The sequence below is a fragment of the Arachis hypogaea genome, chromosome 9 (genome assembly GCF_003086295.3).
Source record: "Arachis hypogaea cultivar Tifrunner chromosome 9, arahy.Tifrunner.gnm2.J5K5, whole genome shotgun sequence".
Taxonomy (NCBI): Eukaryota; Viridiplantae; Streptophyta; class Magnoliopsida; order Fabales; family Fabaceae; genus Arachis; species Arachis hypogaea.
The window spans coordinates 28910384-28929182 of NC_092044.1; the positions used below are offsets into that span (position 1 = coordinate 28910384).

The 18799-nt window shown below is 35.8% G+C and overlaps 1 long non-coding RNA gene across 1 annotated transcript; it reads right to left on the reverse strand.

The window, feature by feature from the left end:
• Positions 1-9851: 9851 nt before the first annotated feature.
• On the reverse strand, positions 9852-10592 carry LOC140174960 (uncharacterized). Its single transcript, XR_011865115.1, has 2 exons — positions 10470-10592; positions 9852-10181 (listed from the first exon to the last, which is right to left on the reverse strand). It is a non-coding gene; the product is annotated as an uncharacterized lncRNA (long non-coding RNA).
• Between the last annotated feature and the right edge of the window lie 8207 nt (positions 10593-18799).

Genomic DNA, 18799 nt, shown 5'->3' on the forward strand with positions numbered 1-18799 from the left:
AGGTTGGAGCTCAAAAACTTATCATCTTCAGTGATTCACAGGTAGTTACTTCACAAATAACAGGAAGCTACCAAGCCAAAGATCCAACTATGAAAAAGTACTTAGACAAAACCAGAGAACAGCTCGGACAACTCAGAGAGTATGAGGTTCGTCACATACCCCGAGAACAAAATGCCCGGGCCGATGCACACTCAAAACTAGTCAGCACCAAACCAAGAGGCAACAATAAAAGCCTCATACAAGAAATTCTACAGAATCCATCAATCTCAGAAGAAGAAAAAGTCCTAGCCATAACAGGTCACGATCAGGGATGGATGACTCCCATAATTAACTACCTCAGAACAGAAGTTCTCCCCACAGATGAGAAAGAGGCAAAGAGGTTAAAACGAGAAGCACAGTACTATACCCTCATAAATAATACTCTATACAAAAGAAAGATTTCGATACCACTGCTAAAATGCGTGCCGACTTCCAACATAAAAGACGTCCTAGAAGAAGTGCACAGTAACATCTGTGGCAATCACCTCGGAGCACAGGCACTCGCCAAAAAAGTACTTCAAGCAGGATTTTATTGGCCAACTCTACAAAAAAAAAGCCACAGAATTTATATGGACATGTTCACCATGTCAGAAGCATGCTAACTTTTACACCGCTCCGCCAGAGGAATTCATCAGCATAACCTCACCTTGGCCATTCGCAAAATGGGGACTCGATCTCCTCGGACCTTTTCCTCAAGGACCAGGACAAGTCAAATTTCTCATAGTAAGAATAGATTACTTCACAAAATGGATCGAGGTAGAACACCTAGCCAATGCCACAGCTCAAAGAAGTCAGAAATTTCTATATAGAAATATCGTCACAAGGTTCGGAGTTCCATACTCCATCACCACAGACAATGGTACCCAGTTCACAGACGCAGGCTTCAGAAAACTAGCGGCCGACCTGAATATAAAACAATCATTCACATCGTTGAGCACCCCCAAGCCAATGGCAAGCTGAAGCTGCTAAGAAAGTTATATTAGCAGGGTTAAAACGGAGATTACAGGATGCAAAGGGAGCCTGGGCTGAGGAACTCCCACAAGTTCTATGGGCATATCGAACGACGCCACATTCCACCACAAAGGAATCACCCTTTCGATTAGCATATGGAGTGGAGGTGATGATCCCAGTGGAGGTCAAAGAAGGGTCACCCAGAGTGATCCACTTTAATGAGAAAGCCAATCACCAACTTCAAAGGAAAGAGCTCGACTTACTTCCGAAAATCTGAGAAAGAGCTCGAATAATGGAAGAGGCGCTAAAATGATGAATGGCCTCCAGGTATAATCAAAAGGTAATACGACAGACCTTCACTGAGGATGACCTCATCCTAATACGAAATGACATCGGAACAACTCGACCAGGAGAAGGAAAGCTGGCAGCAAACTGGAAAGGACCCTACCGAGTCATAGAAGTGCTGGGAAAGGGCAATTACAGGCTTTCCGAACTCGACGGGCGAGAGCTTCCCAGGTCATGGCACGCCTGCAACCTAAGAAGGTACTATAGCTAGGGATAAAAGATCTTGGACAAGGCGAACTCTTTTTCCTGAAAAAAAAAGGTTTTTTAACGAGGCGCCCCGCCAAGACTTACAAATCACCCGACTTAGGAAATTAACTCCTCATGTATATTTGCATTATTTTTTAATAAAATTTGTTTAGATTCTCTACAAACGCTCAAGTCGTATTATTCTGAAAACATTCATCGCCCGATTATAAAGCTACAGATCGACAAAAAGTGAAAACCGAATTCACTGCGCGATCACGATAAAAATGAGGGTTAAAACCCAAGATCTACAAAATCGGCAAAGATGAAAATAGAATAATGCAAGAAGTTATAGAAAGTGATCCATAGAAAGGACTTGACGAGGTCCTAATAAAATGGATTGCTATAAAATAACTTAAAGACTAGCCGGCACAAAAAGTCGGACTAGCCACAACAACTCAAGTTATAAGCAAAGCCCTGGAAAGAGGTCTGGCCAACCCTATAAAAAAGGATTACTATAACTTCGAAGAGCCCGACATGAGGAAGTCGGACTCCTACAAACAAGTTACATAGATAATCCCTGAAAGAGATCTGAAACAAGGTCCAAGAAAGAGGATTATCAAGTAACTCGACAAGGCCCGACGTGACAAAGTCGGCCCGGAAAGATAAAGTTACAAAAGATAAATCCCTGAAAGAGACCTGAACAAGGTCCAAGAAAGAGGATTATCAAGTAACTCGACAGGGCCCGACATGACAAAGTCGGCCTGGAAAGATAAAGTTACAAAAGATAAATGCCTAAAAGAGACCTGAACAAGGTCCAAGTAAGAGGATTATCAAGTAACTCGACAAAGCCCGACATGATAAAGTCGGCCCAGAAAAGATAAAGTTACAAAAGATAAATCCCTGAAAGAGACCTGAACAAGGTCCAAGAAAGAGGATTATCAAGTAACTCGACAAAGCCGACATGACGAAGTCGGCCCGGAAAAGATAAAGCTACAAAAGGTAAAACCCCAAAAGAGATCTGAACAAAGATCCAAGAAAAAGGATTACCTAGTAACGGAACAGGGACCGACATGAAGAAGTCGGACTAAAGCTACAAAAAGTTATAAAAAGTAATCCCAATGGGTTACTAGAAATAACTCCAGAAAAGATCAACGGAGAGAATCAACCAACAGAGGGGAGATAACTCGACCCGAAAGACCTCGACCTCGCCAAAGTCAATCTATAAAGTATTCTATCAAAGAATCCTCAAACAAACAACTAGCCTTAAAAGGGACACTTCAACTATGGCAAAAAACTAAACAAAGCACAACGGCAATCAACAGAGGTCCTGTAAAGAACACTATGAAGATTCCAGGTAAGTGCTAAAGAAAACTGCAAGCAAGCATATCACAAAGAAACAAGGCAGTTACCATAAAATAAGACTCAAGAGGCCGCTTGAAGCCAACCTCAAGAGCAAGAGAAACTATTCTGTTTTTCAAAATAAAGTTGCTGAAGTAGCAACTGGAGCATCCAAAGTCAAAGATCACAAACTTACAAAAATAAAGAGTTCAAAAGCCCACAAAAACCAGGCTATACATAAACATATCAGAAAAGTTATAGAGGATCCAAGGGCTTTCCAGTAGCAGTATCTTGGGGAGAAGGAGGGCGAGTCTGAAGGGGAATTGCGTCCACTGTCCCATCACTCCGGTTCAAATTCTGGACGTCTGGATCAGATCCCGGCTGTGTAGCTTTAACTGCCAAGGTTGAGGAAGGCAGGACAATAGAGGCTTTGGCAGAAGTGACCGGAGGAGGGAAGACATCTTCATCATCATCGGGATCGTCAGGGACAATCTTACCATCCTTCACAACATTATCCAAGCTAAATAAGGCAAGATCAGCTCCCGGGGTGATAACCCGAACCTGCTCTTTCAGATTCTCATAGGCCGCAGTAACACTACCTACGAGATTCCAACCTACTCCTGAACTCCATCACCTCTCTATAGGTAGTAACATAGCTATCATTGTATTTTTGAGTCGTATCCTCGGCCAGTTGCGCGGCAACCGCCAGGCCAACAGCCCGGGCCTTCTCCCCCTTCAGCTCTTTTTTCAGCTCGGCCACTTCCACCTCGAGCTCCTCCTTCAAACCCTTAATTCGGTCAAATTCTGATTTCGACTCCTCCATAACAGCCTTGGTAGCATGAACAGGAAGATCTTGAGCAGTTCGGTATAAAGCCGCTCCCATGTGTGCCAGAGTAATACCACTCCGAGTAATAAATTCCAAATGACGAAGAATGGATACATCGTCGGTAGGCATGACACCACACGGAGCAATCTGTTGGTCTACAAATCTAACCGCATCAAAATCCGGAGCTCCAAGATTAAATGGCTCGACAGTCCGAGGTCTTTTTGGAGGAGGAGCAACTGGAGGAGCAGAGGTACCCACTGAAGTCAAAGGCGGGTCAACCAAACGAACCCGGGGAGTCAGGATCATCCTCCTCGGCCCAGGAGAGCTCGGGACAGATGGCTTCGACAAAACTTGGGAGGACCCTTCCCTGGCCTCTTTGGCCGGGACGTTCTGAGCCGCAGTAGCCTTCCTCACCTTCTTAAAGGCCTTCAGTGAATCATTATTCTTCGACATCTCTGAAAAATAAGAAAAATACAAACGACTTATGAATACCCAGAAAGGAAAGCAGAAAACAAATGACATAGGAGTACAGTTTATAAAATACCCAGCACATCGCGAATCAAGGATGGATCCCCCAGAAACTTCTTGGTCTCAAGATGAGGAGGCTTCCCCCAAATATCCTCTAAAGCAGCGACAAAGGCCTGCTCGACCTCGTCTAACATCTCCCAAGTATACCTAGACACAACTACATTCCTCTGCCACTCTAAAGGAAAACGAGGCTCGCCATTCTCATCCAAGAAGAAAAGACGAGCTCCTTCAATAGCTCGAATCTTGAAAAAATAATTCTTAAAATCACGAAAAGACTCATCATACATGGAGAAGACTTTATGTCCCTGGGCCGACCTAAAAGAAATCCAAGAAGCTTTCTTTTTGGTAGTCCCAGGCTTGGTCAACACAAAGAGATACAGAAAAGGGGTTAAAGAGGGTTTAATGCCAAGCTCATGACAAACCATCTGAAAAATCTTGAAAAAGCCCCAAGAATTCGGATGAAGCTGAGATGGGGCCACGTTGCAAGACCACAACAAGTCGGTCTCAAAGGAAGAAAAAGGAAGGGTAATATCCATCTGGCTAAAGAAGAAATCGTATGCATAAAAGAAAGGACGCTCTCCCTGGCTCGAAGTAGGAAAACAGACCCTGTCATCAGAATCGGGTTCCACCAACTCATAGTTGCGCTCCTGATTCTCACTACTACAGATCCGATGGTGTTTTCTAAGCTCTGTGCAGAATTCTGCATTAGCTAGGGATACACACAGTAGCACCAGGGAGTCCAACCTCTCGGACATCCCTTCAGGTACCTTAGAGGACGCCTCGACAATATTTTTGCGAGACGACATGGCCAACTAATCCTACAAAGAAAAGGAAACGGGTTACTAACCCCAAAAAGCAAGTTCGGACAAAAAGGAAGTAACTCGAACAAATGCGACCTTAAGCACACAAAAACAGTCAAAGGAAAACACCAAGACACACACCAGGGTCCAGGGGCATCCTTTGGAGGCAATGACAAAGTGAAGTCCCAGAAAAAGCTACAAAGATAAAACCCTCTTTCAAACAAAACAAGCGTTTCGAGAAGAAAAAAGCGAAAAGTCAGAAGAAAGTCATCAAAAACCATCATCTCTATCGAAGAACAGTCATCAACCAGTATAGCAAAATCATCAATGAAGCAAACAAGTTATCAAAGGAGCAACCTTTTGCGAAACAGCAGTATGGAAATCAACCCTAAAAAGAAGCCAGAACCAGGAAAATCACCCAAAGCATACATAAGGACGAAAGAAGACCAGGAAACAAGCATCACAGCAATAAACCAAGTACAGAAATTAAAGAAAAAGTTCAAAACTTTCCAACATACAAAATCAGAGCGTCATCAAAGAATAAAAAACAAAACCAACCTGGAAAAAGGAGGAAGCTTTGAAGGGAAAAGCTGAAGAGCAGAGCAGCAGGGATTGACCACGAAGCAGAAGCACCAGCGAATGCCAAAACGTCACAGGAAGAAAATAAGAAATGCAGAACAGGAAACGGCGAGAAAGAAGGGAAGTTACGGGAAAAGGGAAACCGTCTCATGGATACAAAATTTGAAATAAAGAAAACCAAGAAAAAATAGGGGCATTAAAAAACCAATTAATGAGGGCATTTAAACCCTCGCATATTCCCAAGGCAAGGACGCTAATACAAAAGCACGTGCTCTCAGAGGAAGCGAAACGTTCCACATTCAAATGAACTCTGCAAAAGATGAAGTCGACAAAATGCTCGAGTTCGGCTCCATCCGAGAAGGTTCGAAGTCCTAAAAACTAATACTCTACCTCCAAAGGAAGACCGAGCTCGAGCAGGGCACTGTTCATACCCAGGGTCGAGCTGTCCGACCCGGGATGTTCTACAGACAAAGCGACCAACCTCCTTAGGTCAGGACAACCAACCTCTTCTCAAAGAGCTTGGCCAAACTACCAGGAAAGCCCAATAAAGAGCCTAAACAGAGGAACACAACCCGAATCCAAGGACAGCCCAAGCCTATAGAGATAAAGGCAGTTCCCTTGAAGATAAGATAAAGATAAGATAAGATAACTAACTTATCTTATCTAAGAAGGTCACTCTACGCCATTATAAATACACTGGAGCACCCAGGTATAACTCATACTCTGATTCTACTCAATACCTGCTTAATACCCTTGCTAACTTAAGCATCGGAGTCCCTTGCAGGTACCTCCCACCCTCCGGAGACGAAGGAATCAGCACCTCCATCAAGTCCTACAAATTGGATACCTCCGTTCCGACCAGTACAGAAGATCTCGTCCGAGATCGACCTACAGTTTCAGGTAACCCCCGGAACAATTATCTCTTCATTTTCAGAATTATCTTCCCAAAAAGCTTCAAATCTGGTCATTCTTTTACTTTTGTGCTTCAGCTTTAGATTGAGGATAAGAGATCAATAGTCTGAACTCACCATCGGAAGATCCTTTAAAGTAGTATGCTCATAAACTTCTCTCCATCTCCAATTAACAAGATCTCTATCTAATCTCTTCCTTGTTATGAAATCATCCCTTGGATTACTGAACTAAGTAAACTTGTTCCTCTTTAGCTCCAAATCCATAGTCAAACTTCTTTATGAATTCTTTGAATGCATCTATTTGAATTTTTGGCTTTGGGTGTTTACCAATTTTTTTCTCCTGGCTTATAACCTCATTAAAGTCTCCAATAAAGCATCCCGCCTCATTCTTGTTGGAGTTTCTTTCTGTATTTTGCTTCCACAAATATTAATATTTTCAACTATTTCCCAACTCATCAGTTATGCAAGTATTAATAAAGTTTTAGTACCAGGCCTGAACATTAACTTTCATTGATTTTTTTCACAAAATACACAGCCTCCTATAAGCCTTGGGGTTAAACACAGATATACTCATCGAATTTCAATAGCTTTGCTACTTTTCTAATTCTGTCCTCCTTAGTTCTAGATTTCATAAGATAAACTATGTTCAACTTGTGCAATTTGCACATACATTTCAACTTGGAAGCTATCACGATCGCCGCCACTCCGTGATAGTTCCAGCTTAGGATGATCATGGCTTTTGAGGGGAATGGTATGGCCCGCCTCCTCAGCCTTGTCAATGAGTTCTCTTGGTGCAGGTGTATCTCTCTTGAAGCTTGTTAAGCTCTCGACTTCCTCAGTGTTACCCTCCTGTTCCATTCTTCCTTTCTTCCTTGTTTCCTATTCTTCCACTTCTTGCCTTTCATGAATTATCTTTAATGATTGTTGTATCTTTCTTTTCCTCTTAAGCTTCATTCCTTTTTTTCATTTCTTCAATGAGGTCTAATTCCCATATGCTCTCCCTGTTGGATTGAACTTCCTCTTCAACTTGCTCATTTCCGTCATTCGGCACTGGTTCGACTATGTAGAAGCTCCCTGTTTTATATTGGTGAATTTGTTTTCCTTTCTTTCTATCACATGTTTTGTCGCGGTGGCTATTGTTCCTTGTGTTCCAAATACCTTCTTTCTCCTTTTGTTTATTCACAACCCATTTTTTCTTTGCTACAATTTAAGTCTAGCTTTGTTTTTCTTCATTACGGGCTTGATAATTTGTTAGTTAATTGATTAACCAGTTCCTACATAGTCAACTTGTTAGTGACCTTCTGGTATTGCACTTTTCAAAAGCTTGGTCTATCTTCTTTTTTTTTTCTTTGCTACTGTGGACATGACCTTCTATTTTTCCTCTATACCTTTGATGATCTTTTTGTAAAGCCAGGCCCATATTGATTACCTTCATATCATGTTTCTTTTATTTTAATTGGTGTCCCCATTTCTTCCTCTTTTCTTATATCTTTTAACTTTCTTGTTATTTGTGAGAAGCTTCCCAATTGACTCTGATCTCTATTTTCAAATTTTTTGTCCCTTTTTATGTTCCAAAAGGGTTTTTTTTTTGGCTTGCCTTCTTCTCACATTGCCACCTCTACAGTAGGTAGCTTGCTTTCTTTGCCTTCTCAATGACACTTTCGTTTCTGAGCACTTCCCTACCCTACGGTTAATGCTCTCGTATGTTTCTTGGGGACTTACACTCTTCTGTGACTGCCTTTGACTTGCACGCGCCTCTACTTCTTCCCTTCTCTCCTATTCTGATCTCCTCCTAATCTTTCCTTCGCCTTGATCTGGAAATTTTTGGACTCCACTAACTCCAAGCCAAACCTCAAACCTTGGTACTTCTGGGTCCCAGCTCGCCATTACCGTCAGATTTTTACAGTTCTTTCTTTCATGTTCGATTATACCGCAGTTATAGCAGTAGCAGTTCATGAGGCGTTCATATTTAAAACTCACCCAAGTACTTGGGAGAGAGTCTCTCTTCAACCAAAACCCGGTCTGCAACTACCTTGTAATGTCTATGGCAGCCTGAATCTCAGATAATTTCTTGCTAATGTGCCTTCAACCACAGGATCTTCCACTTCCAGCAAAATTCCCTCCATTTTTCCAATGGTTGTGGCTATGTCCTTGTTCATACATTTTACAGCGATTCCATGGATCTAAATCAAAAAATCTATGAAGTCATGATTGACTTCATATATACTCTTCTCTTGAGACCACGCCCTTAGATTTAGCAGATTTTCCCTTATTATCCACGACCCATTCGCCATCATTTGTGCTCCTTTTCTTTGATTTTTGAAACTTATCAGCACTTTGTTTCTTCCCACTTCAAAAATTATTACTCCCTCAGGGTTTTTCCACATCCCCATGATGGAGTTCTTGATAACTTTGAATTTTATCACTTTGTCTGTGATTATTTTTTCAACCATATTAAAGCAGTTTAGGGTAAAGCCAAGATTGTTATTTGTTTTTAGGTATATGATTTTGCCTTGTATGGTATTATTCCACATTTGGCCATGTTGAGTGAGAAAGAAGGCAAATGGTGCTAGAATATTAGGGGTTATCCAGGTTTGAAAATGATAGACTTTAGTGTGGATAATAGGGTAAAAATTAATTTGTTCTTTGTTCTTACAAGGATAGTATATATATAACCAAATATGTTTTGGTGGTTTTTTAGTTATAACAGCACAAAAGGATACGTGGTATGCTGGCAATCTCAATGTGTTATGAGATTTTAGTTGCTAAAATGTCGCAGTGATTTGGAGGAAAGATGATATATGATTAAGGGACGTAAATATGGTTGAATTGAGTGGAATCCGAATTATAAACAACTAGTGTTTAAAGAACCTAACGTTCTATGTAGCTCTCCAGTTAAGAAGAAACACTCTCCTAGTGAGATAAGTTTTTCGGTACTATCTAGTAAGTCTCTTATTTACTGCATTGGCATTTTACGAATTTTGCAGGCCAAAAATTATTTGTGTGATTTGGGCCTTAGTATAAGTGGCTCGAACCATGAAGAGAAAAAAATTTTCCAAAAAATGGTTCAATAAATTAGTCTAAGTTTTGAATTGCATTTAACTCCATACAAAAAAATCTTCAGTTAAGTAAGACAAGAGCACGCAATGAGCCTTGGCTCTAATGGCATATCTCCCCCTCCTCACTTCAAAGGTCTAGGGTTCAAACCTTAAAAAATGCAATTGAAGAAAAATATGATAAAATGTGTGAAGGGTATGTGGGTGTGTTGTGTACTTAGGATTAGAGGTTGTCCAATTCATTGGAATACCTAAAATTAGGAGTTGTCCAATCGACCGACCAAAAAAAAACCTAAGTTAAAGATGGTCTTTAAATCTTTCAGGAGTAAATAATATTTCAAATCCAAACTAGATACTTCATAAGTTAAAGATGGTCTTCAAAAATCAAAAATAATAAAAGAAGCTATAATTAATTATCCTTTTGAATATTTGTAAGTTATTCTTCCACCACCATTCCAGCCTTGATATTCATTGTCTACTAGACCACTATTCCCTTCCTTGTCTGCCTCCGACCCTTTTGAATCATCATCGTCTCCAGAATCAATACTTCAACCATCGGTCCATTGTCCTAACAACTCCGACATGCTGCTATTCTCCCAATCCATCTCACCGTTGGACATACCTGGGTCAAACCACAGTTAATCTCGTCAACATCAAAGCATGTCACACACCACACAATTTATCTAACCAACTTATATCGAAGTTAATATTTTGACACAAAAAAAATGAAGTGTACAGTATCGGATTCTCCTAAAACCCCACCTTCTCCCCCTCCCTTCCCCCCACTGCTTCCCAATAACGAATGTCTCATATTCATTGGATCTCTTGCTCTATTTCACTTGTGTTGACCACCATTAACATAGCATGTTCGATAAAAGAAAACTTTACGAGTGTTTACCCAAGCTCCTACCTAATTTGTGATGCCTCAATGCCACCCACGACGGGATTCGATACCAATCTCACTATGCCACTCTGTCACCAATGCAAATCCTTTCCCCCATTTGTGATGTCAGCAGTCTTCCTTCACCCCCTCAATTTGTGGTACACAGCCGTTGTTTTCAATGACATCATATCACTTATTTCTCTAACATCGATGATTAACTTTTTGATTAATTTTTATCATAGAGCCACAACAATCATCCTACCCTTATTAGAAATTTTATCGTGATTCACCAAGTCAACTTCCGTAGTCAGCACATTCCAAAGGAGGCACGTGTTACACTACTATTGGATATCTATCTTTGGTCATCTTAGCCACCGTTTGGCCTTGGGCACCACAGACATCGCCACCTATAAATATTTACAATAAATAAGAATAATTCAAAAATCATGTCCGATCAAAAATCATAATAAAAGTGTTCCTAAATTTTTCAGATATCTAAAATCTATATTTACAATATTCACATAAAATATTAGGTATTTTTTTTAAGGCATACCAATAAATAAAATAAAAAATAAGAATGACTATAGAAGTATAATTTAATTATGAAATAGACCAAAAGAGAGAAAATATTTTAGAGAACTAAATAAAACTATAATTAGTAAGAAGGATGTTAATAAAAATGTCTAAAAAATAAGCACGCCCCCTACGAGAATTGTAACCTAACGTTAAGTCGTACTCATGTACAAGTATATTTTAATATTGGTGATGCTTACACATAATTTTTCAGTTTAACAACACTCCATCGACATTAATATTGACAGGGAAAAAAAAAACCTTCATGATATATTATCTTACTAACCTAGAATTGCTGTCTCTTTGCTGCACATATATTACTTTGCGGTTATTTTCTCAAAACACCTATATAAAATAACCTTTGGAGCTTTTACCAAAAACATGCCAATGAGATATCCTACAGTACGATATTACAAAGTGGCAACGTCTTTAAATAATGAAGTTATCCTTTGTGGCTTACCTTAAACTTACTTCCGTGGCACTGTTCCTAACGCTACACACGTTCAAAACATAACAAGAGAGTCAAATCCTTATTCACTTTATAAACTGATCGAAGAGTATTTACAAATTTGATTAAATAATATTATTAATATTATTAATATTAATAAACGGTTACTAACCGTTTTGTACCATTTGGTTGAAGGGACACAACCTTTTAAGGATTGTGTATGTTCAAAATATTGTGTCTATTGGCTAAAGGGACACAATTCTTTAAGAGTTGTATATGTTCAAAACATTGTATCTATTGGCAATAGAAATGACACAACCATTTGTATACGTAACTAATCATAATTGCTACGTGCAATATGTATAAATAAGTCATTGTCCACTATTTCAGAAATGAAGTACTAAGTGTACAATTTACTCAACCATTAAAAGATTTTCTTTGTTCAAGAGAGTTGAGAATTTCTTACTATTGCTAATTAAGAAATTCTTAGGTTTCATTGTATCTTGGGAGAGTATTGTCATCAACCCTATAGCAACTAAGTGTGGGGACAAATATCTCTCTAAAGAAAGCGATCTAATCGTGCCTTGAAACCACTACACAAATATAAGATTTTGTCATCTTATCATCTTACCATCTTCATATACCCAGCAATTTTAGAGAGATATTAGTTGAAGATGGCACAAGATCAAAACACCACGTTCAAGGTCATGAATCAAGAGTTTGTCAAGTTAGATCGCTTTGATGGAACGAACTTCAACCGTTGGAAAGACAAGATGATATTCCTTCTTTCGGTTCTCAATCTTGCATATGTGATTGACCCAAAGACTACACCAATTGCCAATGCTGCTGGAAGTTCCACAATGGAAGAGGAAGAAACAATTGTTCAAATTGAAGAAGAAACATGATGCAGATACTATTGTATGTCGAGGTCATATGTTAATTCAATCACCATTGGAGATTTGGAAATCTTTGGAAGAAAAGTACAATACTAAACGACAAGGAACAGATAAGTTTACTATGATGAAATATTTTGAATTTGTTATGAATGATATTATGGATCAAATTCATGAATTACAAATCTTTGTAAGTAGACTTCGTGATCTACGAGTGGTGATCCTTGAATCATTACAAGGTGAAGAATATTTTTCTAATGAATTTGATCACTTTTGTGAATTATATGGTATTGTGCATGAATCTTCCGCTCCGTATACTCCGCAACAAAAATGGTTTGGCGGAAAGAAAAAAACTGTACCTTAGTGGATATGGTTAATTCAATGTTACTAAATGCAAAATTGTCTTACAATTTGTGGGGTGAAGCATTATTAACATCATGTCATATCCATAATAGGATATCATCAAGACATAGAAATGTTTCTCCTTATGAAATTTGGAAAGGAAGGAAACCTAATTTAAATTATCTTAAAGTGTGGGGGTGTTTAGCCTTTTATCGAGTTCCTGATCAAAAGAGAACCAAATTGGGGCCAAGAGCCATAAAAGGCACTTTTATAGGATATGCTCAAAATTCTAAAGCATATAGAATATTAGACATAGTGTCTAATGTAGTTGTTGAATCAAGAGAAGTAGAATTTATTGAAAATAAATTTATTAATGGTTCAACTTCTAATTCAGAGTATCTCCAAAATGATACTAATATTTCACAAGAAATAAATAATCAAAATAATAAACGTCTAAACGACAAAGAGTTGATTGAACCAAGGAAGAGTTTGAGAGTAAGAAAAGAAAAGGACTTGGGTCCAGATTTTATTTCTTCTCAGGCTATCACCTTTTTGGTAGAAGGAACTAGGAATTCTGTAACAAACAAGATTCCTATTGTGATGAACATAGAGGGTGATCCTCAAACGTTCAAAGAGGCTATGGCTTCAAGGGATTCTGCTTTTTGGAAAGAAGCAATAAATGATGAAATGGAGTCAATATTATCTAACAATACTTGGGTCTTGGTTGATTTGCCTCCAGGATCAAAGCCTATAGGATGTAAGTGGGTATCTAGAAGAAAGTATAACACTGATGGTTCATTACAAACCTTTAAAGCAAGGTTAGTGGCCAAGGGGTTTAGACAACAAGAAGGTCTAGACTATTTTGATACCTACGCACCTGTGGCAAGAATGACTTCTATTAGGGCTCTTATAGCATTAGCATCCATACACAAGCTTCATATACATCAAATGGATGTTAAAACGGCTTTTCTAAATGGATATCTTAATGAAGAAATTTATATGGAGCAACCGAAAAGCTATGTGCTACCCGAAAATGAAAAGAAAGTTTTCAAATTAATTAAGTCTTTGTATGGGCTAAAACAAGCACCTAAACAATGGCATGAGAAGTTTGATTCAGTGGTGTTATCAAATGGCTTCTCACATAATAGTGCGGATAAATGTATTTACTCAAAATTTACTAAAGATTATGGAGTAATCATTTGTTTATATGTTGATGATATGTTAATCATCGGAACAAATTTAGAAGGAATTCGTATAACGAAGGAGTATCTAACTTCTAAATTCAAGATGAAGGATTTGAATGAAGTTGATACAATATTAGGCATAAAGGTGCATAAGAATGAAGTTGGCTTTACTTTAAGTCAATCTCATTATATTGAAAAGGTATTGGAAAAGTTTAATCATCTCACAATTAAAGAATCCAATACGCCGTATGATCCTAATCTTAAATTAGAAGGAAATATGGGAAGACCTATAGCACAATTAGAATATGCTAGTGCTATAGAAAGTTTAATGTATGCAATGCATTGTACTAGACCTGATATAGCATTTGCTGTGTGCAAACTATCAAGGTTTACAGGAAAGCCTAGCAATCAACATTGGAAAGCTATAATAAGAGTTCTTGGTTATCTCAAGAAAATCATAAACTTGGGATTACATTATAGTGATTATCCCGCAGTTTTAGAAGGTTATTCCGACGCAAGTTGGATTATAAATCTTAGTGATAACAAATCCACTTCAGGATGGATTTTCACCATAGGTGGTGGAGCAATCAGTTGGGCCTCAAAGAAACAAACATGTATTACACATTCTACTATGGAGGCTGAGTTTGTAGCTTTATCAACCGCAGGTAAAGAAGCGGAATGGTTAAGAAATTTGTTATATGATATAAAGCTGTGGCCACAGCAGACGACAGCCATTTCAATCTTCTGTGATAGTGAATCAACCATGTCTCGAGCATATAATAAGGTTTATAATGGAAAGTCTAGACATATAAGTTTGAGACATGAATTTGTGAGGCAACTAATAGATGATGGTGTAATTACCATCACTTATGTAAGATCTCAAGAAAATTTAGCAGACCCTTTGACTAAAGGTTTGTCAAGGGATAAAATCAAAGAAACTGCTGCTAAAATGGGATTAAAACCTATTATTGCTAAATGATGGGAACCCAACCTTATTCTAGTAGACCACTAGTTTCAAGGTTTAATGGGTAACAACAAGTTATTTAGCAATTGGAGCACTAAGGTATAGGATTTAGTGCTATTTACAATAAATTAGGAGGGTGAGTTAAAAATCTTAATGGAATGATAATATTATTTATCAAAAGATTCCACCTATATGAATATAGGAGTGGTGCCGCTTTAATCGAGAATTTTAGAGGTTTTATTCTCGTAAATATTCATGAAACCAGGATGAGCACAAGGCCATATAAGTGCTTAAAATTATAAACTCTTGAACTTGGAGGGTATAAGTAATGTGTGTGATTTTTGGTACTAGCATATGGAGTATAGGTTTAATCGATTAGACACCTATTACTTCGTTAGAACTTTAAAATTTACACTAAAAGAATGTTTAATCTTAGTGACACATTCTTTATGCATATACTTGTATGACATTTAAATTTTGTAAATAGTGGGGGATTGAAGGGTATTTACAAATTTGATTAAATAATATTATTAATATTATTAATATTATTATTAATATTATTAATACTAATAAACGGTTACTAACCGTTTTGTACCATTTGGTTGAAGGGACACAACCTTTTAAGGATTGTGTATGTTCAAAACATTGTGTCTATTGGCTAAAGGGACACAACTCTTTAAGAGTTGTATATGTTCAAAACATTGTATCTATTGGCAATAGAAATGACACAACCATTTGTATACGTAACTAATCATAATTGCTACGTGCAATATGTATAAATAAGTCCTTGTCCACTATTTCAGAAATGAAGTACTAAGTGTACAATTTACTCAACCATTAAAAGATTTTCTTTGTTCAAGAGAGTTGAGAATTTCTTACTATTGCTAATTAAGAAATTCTTAGGTTTCATTGTATCCTGGGAGAGTATTGTCATCAACCCTATAGCAACTAAGTGTGGGGACAAATATCTCTCTAAAGAAAGCGATCTAATCGTGCCTTGAAACCACTACACAAATATAAGATTTTGTCATCTTATCATCTTACCATCTTCATATACCCAGCACTGATTTGGTTCTGCTACAATTACGGTCCGAGTTATGGACCGAGATGAACCAAAAGATGGGCCCCGCTTTTTTTATATTTATAAATTTTTGAATAAAGATAATTCAAAATTAAACTAGATTTTGCTTTGCTGTTAAAATTTATTTGATATTATTTTAATCTTTTAACAACAAAAATTAGGCGTTATTTGTATAAAGTATAAACTAAAAAAATCACATTAATGAGGAAAGGTTAATTCAATTAAGCAACTGATTTCGATCATAAAAAATATAATCAGTATTTGTAATTAAATAGAATGTTAAATTAATGTTAAAAATTATTATTCCAGTAGTATTTATGAGAAAATTTTATTTTGATGAAACTTAATATTATAATTTAATGTCAAGAGCACGATTTTGATCTTAATTAAGTGTAAATTATTGATTTTATTGAATTAGATCATTATTTCATCTCAAATACCATTTTATTTATAATTAATTATAATTTAGTGATTTAGATAAACTTTAGCACATAATTTGATGTAAAGCTTATTATTTGACCTCTAATTAATTGTTACTATTTGACTTCAATTAATATTTTTTATATTATACGATATTATTTTTATTTTAAAATAATTTATTTTAGTATAAATACGATATAACATTTATTAAATTTAATTTTTAAAAATAAATTTTTATTATTTTAGTATATAAAATTTACAAATTTTTATATGCTAATTTTATATTGGATCGATCTGATTTATTTTGCTCTCTTCCAAGTCAGGTTAAAATAAATTCAGTGACTTTTAGGCTAGATTTGGGTCTAATTAAAGTTATGAAACTCATTCTGATAGGCCCATAAACACTTTGAATTTAATTTAAATCATCACTTCATGTGAAGTTTACTTTTGCAGCCAAAATTTAGTGTGTGTTAATATATTGTTGAGATCCAATTTAAAGCATGATTTGAATGTCAATTATTGATTTGGATCAAATTGGGAGCATCACGCCACGTAAAGTAGTTCACTATTACACACAAAATTTAGTGTCAATTTAGTAGTCAATAAGATTAAGCTTAGAGAAAAATTTCGGGTCATTTTCACTATTGCACATCTAATTAAGTGTCTAGTAGTAATTTGGATCAAATTTAAAGCATCAATTGGTGTGATTTACTTTGAGAGAAACCGCATTTTATTCTCTAAATTGCAAAAGTGACCGTGTTAGTCTTTTAAAGTAAGGTGCATTCGATAATGTAGAAATAAAATTGTTTATACATGTATAGAAAGATATATGTCAATGTATTAGTAGTTTATGCTGATAGCTCTTAGATAAAGAAAAATTAATTAAAGTATATAATTATTGATTTCTTAGACTCACAAAAAGAGAGTGTATAACAGTGTATTTGTGACATAGAGACAACTTATTAGATTTTTTTATTTTAATAAATTGAATAAATATTTTATTTATTAAAATAAATAATTTTAAAATTTATTACCATATAGACGAGATATATATATTTGTAAATATAAAAATATATTTTATAAAAATAATAAAAAATATTAATAATTTGAATTAGACCAAATTCTTAAAACTAGAACATTTCAAATAATAAGAAAGGTGGACGATCTTAACCGTATTACTTCCATCTACTGAACCCCAACACTTACTTAAACAAATTAGTGAGCTAACCACTAGACCAAATTCATTAATTAGTTAGTTAAAACCGCCTATTTCTTCTGTTACTTTGAAACTGCTCATCTTTTCTATTATTTGAAACTGCTTATCTTTCTTATTATTTGAAATATTCTATTTTTAAGAGTTTGATTTAATTTAAATTATTAATATTTTTTATTATTTTCAAAAATTATATTTTTATATTTACAAATACACATATTTCGTTTACACTATAAACAAGATAATCTTTTATGTATTTCGTTTACACTAAGGAGATATATGAAAATTGAAAAAATACGCATATCTCGATACGGGTAAAATTATCTCGTTTACGGTATAAACAAGATAAGAGATGCTGACATATTTTTCTAATAATTTTTAAAATTATTTATTTCAAAAAATAAAACATTTATTTAATTTATTAAAACAAAAAATTCCCACATATTATTTGATTTATTGTTAATAAATAATGGTCTTAATTCTAATCTCTTATCTTGTTTATACAGTAAACGAGATAATTTTACCCGTATCGAGATGTGTATTTTTTCAATTTTCATATATCTCCTTACTGTGAATGAGATACATAAAAAATTATCTCGTTTATAGTGTAAACAAGATGTGTATTTGTAAATATAAAAATATAATTTTTGAAAATAATAAAAAATATTAATAATTTAAATTAAATCAAACTCTTAAAAATAGAATATTTCAAATAATAAGAAAGATAAGCAATTTCAAATAATAAAAAAGATGTACAGTTTCAAAATAACAGAAGAAATATGCAGCCGCCTTGTCATTATTTGAATTGATTTAGTGTAAATTCTAATAAAAAAACGTCAGTAGATGGAAATAGTATGGTTAAGATCGTCCACCTTCCATATTATTTGAAATGTTCTATTTTTAAGAGTTTGGTCTAATTTAAATTATTAATATTTTTTATTATTTTTATAAAATATATTTTTATATTTCCAAATACATATATCTCGTCTACATGGTAATAAATTTTAAAATTATTTATTTTAATAAATAAAATATTTATTCAATTTATTAAAATAAAAAAATCTAATAAGTTGTCTCTATGTCACAGATACACTGTCACACACTGTCTTTTTTTTTGTGAGTTCAAAGAATCAACAATTGTGTACTTTAATTAATTCTTCCCCATCTAAAAATCATTAGCGTGAACTACTAATGCATTGACACATGTCCTTCTACACATGTAAAAACAATTTCATTTCT